Here is an 11,781-nt window from a genome sequence, read left to right as displayed (position 1 = left end):
TCTGAAATAGGAGTAAATCATACCTGATAAGAGACCACCTACTTACTTTCAATCAGCTGTTACTATGTGAAAAATTCCATAAATGAATTTTACACATTAATACATTAATAAAATAACTCTTTCGTATCCATTTGTGTTTGTGTATAAGAGGTTTTCATCTGTGGTGATTTAGCCATGAATATCTTTCTATAAGAAGTTAAGAACGTAGTTAAGATAGAGTTGTACATGACTTACCACTGTGTGTGAATTGAGGCTGGCTCTCAGCCCTTTTTCATTCATTTGCCTTGACTATTATTTAGTAGAAACTGATACAAAAAAAAAAAAATGATGGTCCTGCAATGGTATTATAAACCTTCTTATCGGTTAAGATAGATATTTAGGTCTTAGGAAAGGGAAGATATATGTATATCACGAGGAACTTCTTCCAGTTGCTAAAAATAAAGGTTTTATTGAGACATCCATTCTCATATTTATGTCACCTTACTCCTTGACAGGAAAAAAAGAAGAGGTGATTGCTGATTTAGTCAAACGAAGTAATGTATATAAAAGGACACTGTAAACAACAATGCAATTTTAACATTTGAGGTATATTTTAGTTTCCAAGGGAAAAATTCCCCCACAAATATTGCTGACAAAGCAAGTAATCCATTTAAAGGGACTAGAATATTAATATAATCTTTCAGCAATGATTTGAGGCAGTAGACAACTTTGAAAGGAGATGATGAATTTCCTAAAGAAAATCTCAGAGAATATATTATTTATACAGGTTCATCATATTTCTCTTGTCTCTTCCTTGTCTTTTTCCCTTATGTATTAACATTTTGTATGGCACTGTCCAAGTTAGTTAGTCCTCTGAATGCATTAGCTACTAATGATTAATAAAAGTTAAAAAAATTCAAATATAGTTTGAATTAAACTGCATTGTCTTTGTAACAATGGGGTTTTTAGTATCTAGAACAGACAACACAGCTGCATAGGCTTTAAAAATATAAATAAAGGGCAAATATTGAACACAAAGGAGATTAGTGAACTGGTTCAGAGCATGAACTCTGGAGCCACCTAAGCAGCTCTTCTACTCACTAACTTGCGACATTTGGCAATTGACTTCTGGGTGCCTCAGTTTCCTCCCCTGTAAAATGGGACTAGTCATGTACTGACCTCACAGAGTGGTTGTGAAGATTGTATGTTAACACATGTACAATGTGCACGCCTTAGCTCTATTAAAAACATGAATTAGAAAAGCACTTGAAATTGAAGACCTGTGTAAAAGGCTAGAGAGCTAGGCTGCGATCTGGGAAAAAAAGGTAGAAGGGAAATCATGGGGATTTTCTTTTGCAGGCATGTGCCAGTTTCTTTCTATTCACTGTGGAAAGGTCCGAGGAGGAGGGAGGGGTCCTGGGAAGGTTGAAAGTAGACACCGGAGGCTGCCGAGGAGAACCGGTGGAGAGGGTGGACAAAGAGAGTTAGGCAGTGAAAACCAGAGAGATCAGTGTGGATTCAAGTGAACGTTTGAGAAACAGGTGTTCGTTTGCATCAGGAATGTTAGGGAAAACCATTTAGGAGTGTCAAATGAGTCATACTGCAAAGAAGGGAGGGGGTTCGCTGCGGCTTTGGTAGTGAGAGGAAGTTTTGTGTCAAGAATTTTGGGTGATAGAATTTATTTCTAATGGATTATATTATAATTCTGCAACTATAGTAGAATAATATAAACAATAGAATTTATCGTGTATACGTATGTCTGTATATATGGAAATGGACGGATAGATAGGGAGAATTATTTATTGAAGGTTAAGGTTAATTTACTTGGAAGTCGCTTTTTGAGAACTCTCGTTTCTTAGACTTCAGAGGTGAAAAAAACCCCAAATAGATGAAGTCTAGGCATGAGGTGACTATAGGGAAACTCATGCTCCTGGTGTAGCTCTGGCTAGACAATAGTTTCACGACCTCTATCCATATTCTTGTTGGTGGCAGTGAGTGAAGATACCTTAAAGCAAGTTATGATACCTGATAAGTGTGGCATAATCTGATAAATTTTAAAAAATATAATTTTTAAATATTTTCAAAATAATTCCCTCTCTAGCTTTCCTGGGGCAATATACTAACTGAATCAAAAAATATTTTATATCAAATGCCAGTTAATATTAAGCCTGGTGAGGCCACGTAACTGTCAAAAATGAACAAAGTGATAAATTTCAGGCTACTTTTTAAAGCTGATACCGAGATCCAACTGTATTCCTGGATTTCCCATTTTATTGATGTAGTGTGCTAGTTTCAGAACTTTGGAGGCAAATGTAAATAAATATAACATGTTTTCTTCTCTTAGATGAATAAGTTTTACATGTTTCATACATCCTAATTAAAAGTTTTTATTTTATCTCAGTAAATTTATATTAGAAGTTATAAACATGAACCTGTAAACATTTGGTTTCATTTGGTTCCAAAATTCATTTTTTTTTTTTTTTTTAAGGAATATCTGTCTTCTCTGTTAGATGGTAATGCTTTTCCTCTCTGTGTATCTAGCATGGGTCTCTTCCCATTGCCTAATTGATGTCAGTTTCATTTAATCCTTCCTAGTTCCTCCCTTTTTACTGGAGGTTCAGTACTTAAGTCTTTTCTTTATGAAAAGTTCTCATGTCTCCTTTGAGCATTTTTTGTCCTACAATTGTAGAGGAATTGTATCATTTATAGACCTGTTAATGTTCTGCTGCTCATAATTTTCCCCTACAGTGAATTCAGGAGTTTCTGAAGGAATCTTCATTGAGCGTTATGAAGTTGGACTTCTTAACCATGAGGAGTAAACTGTCCTTTTTACTGTGTAGAACTTCTTTTTTAAAAATTATTTTTAACATTTATTTATTATATTATTGAGAGAGAGAGAGAGAGAGAGAGAGAGAGAGAGCATGAACCGGGGAGGGGCAGAAAAAGAGGGAGACACAGAATTTGAAGCAGGCTCCAGGCTCTGAGCTTTCAGCACAGAGCCCGTGGGGCTCGAACTCACAAACAAGATCATGACCGGAGCCAAAGTCAGATGCTTAACTGACTGAGCCACCCAGGTGCCCCTACCGTGTAGAACTTCTTACCCGCTACTTAAATCTAGTTCTGTTTTATAGATTATCATAATTTAATCTCTACCATATTTTTATTTATTTTTTTTCTTAATGTTCATTTATTTTTGAGAGAGAGAGGCAGAGTGTGAGCAAGGGAGGGGCTGAGAGAGAGGGAGACACAGAACCTGAAGCTGTCAGCAGAACCTGAGCTGTCAGCACAGAGCCCGACCCAGGGCTCGAACTCACAAACCATGAGATCATGACCTGAGCCAAAGTCTGATGCTTAACCAACTGAGCCACCCAAGAGCCCCTCTACTATGTTTTAAAACTAAAGGCATCAAATGATTAACATTGTGATTTTAACCCAAAAAGAAAAAAAAGTTCAATGGTCATATTTTCTCCAATATGTATCTTTAGCCTCAGATTAAAAGATGATGTATAGAAAAGACTCACTCTTGGTAATACACATGCAAACAAGGAGTTTGGGCATCAAAAGTCACTTCCAAGACCTTAACCTTAAGGTCTGATAAGTCATTGTCCTTATTTATATATCCATACATATCTATCTCTATCATACATATGGTGAATTCTATTGTTTCCATTATATTGCATATATATTATAATATATATTTCCTTCTTTCCTTCTTTAAAATATTTCTTTAGGGTACCTTAATCTAGAGTACGTACTTGGTAGGATAATAAAACTTCTAGGGGCACCTGGGTAGCTCAGTCGTTTGAGCACTGGACTGTTGATTTCTGCATAGGTCATGATCCTACAGTTATGGGATCAAATCCCACAATGGGCTCTGCATTGAGTGTGGAGCCTGCTTAAGATTCTCTCTGTCTCTCCCTCTGTCCCTCTCTCCCGCTTGTGCTCTCTCTCTCTCTCTGAAAATAAAATCATTATTTTCTGGGCAATATTTATTACTGAGTCAAAGAATATACAAAGGTAAGGCCCTGCAAGCTTACACTCTCATGAGAAATTAAAGTTTAATTTCCTTTCATCCTCTCCATGCCAGCCATGCTCCTCCTTGCTTTTCCTCAAACAGCCAAATATACTCCTGACTCAGGAACTTGGCACTTGCTGCTGCTTCTTCTGAAATGCTGTGTCTTCAGATATCATAGACTTAGTCCCTTTGTGTTTCCAGGTTCCCATCAAAATTCACCTTCACTGTGAGCCACCCCAATCAATGTGTGAAATCTCAACCTCTCATCTCCTCATTTCATACCCTCCCTTCCTACTTTATCTTTTTCTTCTCGCCACTAATTCCGATCTAACACATCATGTATATTATTTGTTCATTTTCTATCTTCCACAGCATAATTCAAGGCCCATTGGGGCAAGGCAATTTTTTCACTATCATATCCTCAGTGCCTAGCAGAGTGTGGACACATCGAAGTGCTCTATATATGTTTGTTAATTTAATGATTGAAAACAAACAAAAAATGGTTCCATGATGTTTGAACATATACCCGAGCTTTTCCTTTTTCAAATGTAGTCTATGCTTAATGTAAATCTCTTCTTTTGTGTATAAGTCCAAATGAGAATTTTTGGGAAGCATAGAATTAGTTTAAAAACTCTATGGTACTTGAAATCATCATTGTCGATAGAGGGTCAACGTACTAAAGTTGTACATGCTTTTTGTGTAAGACCCTTGGATAAGTAAATTATATTTTTTGTCATATGGCTTTCTTTATTTTTATTCTGAAGAATAAATAAGTAAATCAGCAGGAAAAATATTTAGATAGGTGGTATGCAATGACGCCTTGGGGAAATGTATTTGATGACTTACAATAAACTACGTTCCAAGCAAATTATAATTGCTGCCCAGGAGAGAAAAGCAAAAACCAAGAAATTGTGTCTGCCTTTATTTGGTGGGAATTGTGTGCACATAATGCACTTGACAAAAAAAATGACAAAGGAGAGGTAAAACTATTCATAGCAAAATATTTATAATTTCACCATTGGGTATGAGTCAAATGAGTCTGCCTCAAATGGAGGGAAGTCATAAAATTTTTCAAAAGCAGTCCCTGGAAAAAGTAACGAGTTGACCTATTTTTTAAAAAAGCCTGTTCTTTGTGCCTGGCACCTTGCTAAGGACTTTGCACACATTAAAATGCTAAATCCTCAAACAACACTGTGAATTGGTGTTCTCCACTTTTGCAAATGAGAAAATTGAATCTTAGAGAGGTAGGTACCTTTCTTAGTTAATACACAGCTGCTAAATGATAGCACAGAGATTCTGCCCTCAGTCGCCCTCTTAACTACCAAACATATTGTATATGGAGGCCATAACTTGGATACAATCTTAATTGCAGGTGCAGTAAAACCTTTCTGTCTGTTTAAACTCACGTCCACGGGGCTAGACATCTTTAGGGTATCCCTTAGGATTAAATTACCAAACTGACAGCAATAATGAATGTATTTCATATTAACTTTTTAACACTGAGTTTTTCATAGCCAAAAGAAGAAGATAATACCAAATCATGGCAAATGTATGGTCCTGAATTTACATCAATTCTTTATCTATGTCCTGAAATCAAAGTTTTGGCTAGATATAATATTTGAAAGAGTTAGCCTTATAAGAGCACACAATTGAAAAAGAGAAAGGAAGTCAGGAGAGAGAGCTAATTAACCTTGTTGATTCATAGATGGAGAATGCCCCCTGTCTGTCCCCTTAATAGTGAAATGTGCAACCTATAGATAGAAACAAAGGGAGCCATAGAGCAGTAAAGCAAATGCGAAGCTAACAACAACTACAAGTAAGCAACAACAATGAAGATTTGGAGTGTGGTCCGAGTGTAGCAAACATCTGAAATTGGGACAGAGATGATGGAGATTGGAGATTTGTGAGTGTGCAGGCAGAAGGAAAAGTCTTGGAAAAAACAGCCATTTGGTTGTTTGCCCTCCTTTTTTATTGTGATCATTCCTTTAAAATTTTTTTAAATTTATTTTTTATTTTTTAGAGAGAGAGAAATATTTTCAGTCTCTGTTTTTCCAGATTGTTTTTTACTTCTATTCTTATTGTCAACTCCCTGACCAAGGACTACCTATGAGATGTTTTCAAGGAAATTTGATTATGGTTACCAGTTTACCAGTTCTGCTGACTTGGATGCTTTTAAACAAACAATTTCTTTCTTAAATTCTGGAGAATCTAATATTATGTATGTATATATATTATAAACCAATAAATTTTTCTACTTTTTTCTCCTTTCTTTGTTTAAGTTTCCCTTGCTACTCTTAAAACTATACCCACTTTTCCCTAGCTGTGAAATTCTTCCTATGTTGTTGTGTTACATTAGTCATAATCCATTGTGGATTTTATATTCTGTGATAGTAACTTAATCTGTTATAGCATACGCAGGTTCAATTTGTTTACTTCAGTGACCTACTATGCTAGAATAGTTAAAAAAAGAAAAAGCCAAGCTCCCTCATGTGTCTTTTAAGCCAAATTCCCTCTGTCCAGATGGTTCCTGCTACCAAGCCAGGAAAATGTAGAGTCTCTCTATTTCCTGCTGATTTGTTTATAGTGGCCCTTGATTGCTATTAACAATCCCCAGCTGTACCAGCTACCTAGCCCTGTCTCCCTTCCACTGAGGCTACCCTCATTAACCCTTTGGGGTCAGTTCCTACTTCTCTGCTGTCTGATCCTTCCTCACTCCTTGCAGAAGAAACAAAACTGCAATTTTGAGAACCTAGAAAACTGTACAGACAAAAATAATTAAATCCATCTATCAAGGGGTAAATGGCAATGCTGACACCTGAGTGACTCTAGAAAGTGATTTTTTGACTTTCATTTTTCTTAATTTCGTACTCATGCAACCGTACATGTGCTCATTCTCACTCACTTTTAAGAGAAATAATGAATTCAGAAGGTTCTAAAAGTACAAAAGAGGGGCGCCTGGGTGGCTCAGTTGATTCAGCGTCAGACCTTGGCTCAGATCAATATCTTGCAGTTCATGGGTTCAAGCCCCGCGTCGGGCTCTATGCTGACAGCTCAGATCCTGGAGCCTACTTCGGATTATATGTCTCCCTTTCTCTTTATCCCTGCTCATTCTCTCTCTCTCTTTCTCAAAAATAAATAAACATAACTTTTTTAAAAATAAAAATATAAAAGTACAAAAGATTCATGGATGCACATATATCTATCCGTTTCAGATTGGGGTTTTTTGGGGGAGATCTTGTAGGTAGAGCTTTGTCAAATCTGTAAGATTTTTCACTACTCAAAGCCCACTCTTGGCTACCAGTTCCCACTCTTTCCTTGTATGTGCTATTTTAGGTGACTGAGACATAAATAAAAATATCACAGCGTTAACAAATTTCCATTATGCTCAGAAACGGATATTTCTGTAGCCTTTGTTTGAAGTAGATGGGATGCTCTGTAAAGGAAGCAAAAAAAGGAATGGAGTGAGGAACACCTCAGCTTTCATCATTTTAGCACCTCAGTCGAGCTCAAAGCAGATGTGGCTCCATGAACTAAAGTGAAGTGTCTTTTGCCTTCGTTATTTTATCTCCTCTTTTAGTGTTCTTTGGCCTCTTTCTGCCCTAAATATTAAGCTACAAATTCTTTTTCAGATTTTTTTAAAGTGCCTTTTTGTCTTTTACTAGGGTGCTTGATAATAAGACTTCGTATCCACACCACACGTTCCAACTGCCAGGCCTTGTAACATACACTTTACATGCATTTGCTCTTTTATTTCTCACAAAGGCTCCTGAGATAGAGTTGTAACTCATTCTCTTTTTTTTTAAAGTTTACTTATTTATTTGGAGGGAGAGAGAGAGAAAGAGTATGAGTGGGAGAGGGGCAGAGGGAGAAGGGGGAGAGAGGACCCCAAGCAGGCTCTGTGCTTGTCAGCATGGAGCCCAGTGCGGAGCTTGATCTCACGAGTGATAAGATCGTGACCTGAGCGGAAACCAAGAGTCCGATGCTTAACCAGCTGAGCCACCCAGACGTCCCAAATCATTCTCCTTTGTAGAGGGAGATACTGAGACTTAAGAGAGGTTGCATACAACCACCATCTGGGTAGTTCTTTCCTAAGAACTCATTGAACAAATGCAATATCCAAGTATTTTTCTCCAAACAAAAGTCCTGAAGCTAAAGTGACTGAGGAAGAAGGATCTGGAACTGTTGCTTTTGGGTAAACAATCTGAGAACAGGGACCAGAGGGGCTGGCTATTAGAGCGTAGCAGCAAAGCCTTCTGGGAGCAGCAATGGACAGATGCTAGATTACATTGATCCAATAATCTCACTTCTTTTCCCTTCTGAGGGCAGAAGAACAGATTGCTTCTGTTTTCCTCACTGGGTGGTAGAAAGAAATCCCCACATCATAGGTATAAAGAATATACATTTTTAACATGAAAAGACTTCAAAGCTCTCTGATAAACTGAAAATGCCATAAGTAACATTTATTAGTCACAAGTCTCATAATCTAGCCTACTAAATTTTTTAGTCTGTGGACAATTTTTCTGGTATTTTGTAACCCAATTCTTGAGAGGGTTGCTTTTTAACTATACTAAAATTCAGCAACCTTAGTAGATTGTATATTGGGTCATAAATCATCTGGGGATTAATTTTGCCACTGGGCTCCCACTCTTTTTGAGCTTTTGATCCTTTAGCTAATCTTAATGGCTCCTTTGTTAAAAAAAAAAAAAAAAAACATTATCAGATAGTGTGTATTTAGGGCTTTGACCAATGAATTCAGAATGCCTTGTACTGTCTCCCTAGGAGGGATGTTTTGTTTGCGGGAGCACAGGTTTGCTGAACGAGTTCCCCTGGTACAAATACACTCTCTGAGACAGCACATTACGGTGCGCTTTAAGTGAACAGATACATTCCAAAATTAAATGAGGACTTGGGGAATTGCCCACATTTAACCAAATAACCAGCTGTGCAAATGTTAAAACGCAATTGATCTACGGCAGTATTTGGAAATCACGGAGGGTCGTTTAGTTCAATACTCAGATGGTTACCCAGCAGGGCTGGAGACTTCGCAGGGCCAGCCGTGACTGATATTAGTCATTACTGGAGATGATCAAAAAGGCTGACTGAGCCTCTTTTAATCCAGCTACCATCCCATGTGTGCATCCCACCCGCCTCAATTATTCCCTGGTCCTGTAAATTTCTTTTTAAAAATTTGGCTAGGGAGAAGTGTTTTTGGTACATTTTTTTCCCTTGTTGATTTCTTGCTCCTACATAGAAATGACAAAATTAGACATACAGATATATGTGTGTGTATCAAGAAACAAGAATCTTAGAAATGTTCTGGTTATCTCTTTCTTTCTTGTTTCTTGTGAGTCCACCCCTCATGCTTTCATCAAAATTTGCTTTGATGATTTTGGGCCCCTGAAGTCCATATTCACTTTGTTTTTCCTTTTATATAGATAAAAACCTCTTACACAAACCCTAGTCTTCACACTGTTGTATTTCCTTTGTGTTTCTAGTGTGTTGGATCTTTATTTTTTCTCTCAGCTCTGTTTTAATGAGTTATTTCTGGTCACTGAAATAATAGTCCTGGTGTGTATATATTGTTTTCTTGCCAGTACATAAAATAATCCATTGATTTATTTAGGAAAGGTATGCATTCCACTTAAAATTTTAAGAGCATATTTTCAGGTTATTTAGAATTGAGTTGGTGTAAAATATTATTGAATTAGTAGTTGAATCTTTTACTCTTTAGATAAAGCCTCTTATAACAAAAAGAAAAGTATTTCCTTCGGGCTTCATATAGCATTTTGAGTTTCTAAAGTGTTTTGGAACAATAATTTGGAACATGCTTACAAAATGTAATTTTATTTAAATAAAAATAAAGTATTTACTATTTGAAAGAATAGCTTAGGGTTGAAATTTCACATTTTCTGATGAGATGCAAGCCAAAAAAGAGTCCGTTAGAATTATTTTTTTACTTAAATAAATAGCAATTACAATAGAAAATGTAGAAAAATCACACCTCAGGAGAGCTTAGAGATTTATGGAAGGCAGGGTTAGAGTGTAAAAGGGTTGAAGAACCAAAAAATAGAAGGAAAATGAAACCACCAAATAGACAAAAGCTTTTTTTTCCCTCTGTATTTGCTTCAGTGGAATAAAACACTGGTCCAAGAGGCAGAAAAACTGGTTTTAGTGCTCTCTATCCCCTAACGAGTCACAGGATTCACTTTCCCATGTTAAAAAACAAAACTCAACTACATTTTAAGGATCTTGTTGGTTTTATTCAATGGTTCATGAATTGGACAGCATCCCATCTAGCAGATAGAAAAGAGCTGCTCTGAAGCGCTGTACAAAATGAGTCATTTATAGGCAGAAGGAGGCAGGAAAAGAAAGTTTCTAGCAAAGAGTCAAATGTTTTAAAGTCATTTTCCTATGGGAGATGGAAGAGGTCTATTGAGGGGATTACCTCACTATGCTGATCAAGTAATTCTAAATTGACTGCTTAAAGGTTACGTTCCTGGGAGAGGCTGGAACTACAAGTATGTTAGGTATTAAGTACTGTTTTGCCTACATGAGGCTTAGCGCAAGTGACTCCATTTTGGTCCTGTTGTCTTTTTTAAAAAAAACCCATCACTAAGTCATTTATTTGCAGGTGATTTCTTGTGGTCCCTTTCTGCTCTAAGGCTCTATGAATTCTAGAACTATTGACTTAGAGATTGTTTCACAAACCATGAGTATGAACCAACCAATCAAATGACAGATATCAATGTTATCAGACGTAGGAGTGACCCTCCAGATTTTCAATCACCATATTCTGAGCTTCTGAGCCAAAAACTGAATCTCATCTGAAGTTCCTGAAAGGTTGCATATGAATAATGAAATTCTAATGCATCTTGAATTCTGCATTTCAGGGGCAAACTTTTTAAGTTTAGCTTTATCTTCTCTCATGGCCTTAGAATTTCAAAAGATAGTCTCTTTTGTAGATGATTTGTGTGGAGAACAAGGACTAACTGGTACTTCCATTGCATTCTGTATATTTTGAAGTTAGACTTCTCTTTGTATCTCTCACCACTTAGAAGTACAAGGAGTTATCAGGACGCATATTTAGAATAAGTTTCATTATCTAGGTTTAAACACCAATGTTTCTTCATGGGAGGATTGTTTAACTTAAATTTGCAAAGTTACTGGAATGCTTACTATCTAGGGTCAAATTGCAGGCTTTCTTTTGTCTCCTTTCATGCGGGGAGGAACCTTTAAATTTTTATACTGAAATTATTATTCTCTTTTACATTATCTAACATGGATCACAATGCTTTTAGAATACCTGTAAATGTTTGATGAGTCGGATGGAATTAACATGTCCTCTGATAACAGTGATGGGTAGATGAAGAATAATTCTACTCACCATCCAAGCTACATTTGTTCTGTCATTTTGAGAAAAGTTGGGTCAACTTTTCTATGAACTTGCTTTTGAATTTGCAATCTAATACTCTGCCAGATCCTAGGCAAGTGCCTTCAAATAGTTTAATTTATGTTGTTAACCTCACGTAAAACTGATACTGTTTAAACATAATATTCTTTTCAGAAACAAAGATTTTGACCCAGGGCTGCTTCTCAGCTCTTTTCTGATAAATTCAGTTTCTGTTTGCCACCTAAGACTAAGTAGTTCAATTAGTTATTTGAATAGACGATCCTCACAAAACCAATTCAACCTCTCCAAACCAAAACTTAACAAACGTGTACACAAAAGTTCTGGGTTAGGGTTAAAATAAGATCAAAGGAAAAGGAGAACAAGGGAGGACAGTGAT

This window comes from Leopardus geoffroyi, chromosome C2 (genome assembly GCF_018350155.1).
Source record: "Leopardus geoffroyi isolate Oge1 chromosome C2, O.geoffroyi_Oge1_pat1.0, whole genome shotgun sequence".
Classification (NCBI taxonomy): Eukaryota; Metazoa; Chordata; class Mammalia; order Carnivora; family Felidae; genus Leopardus; species Leopardus geoffroyi.
Note: the sequence above shows the minus strand (reverse complement) of the source record.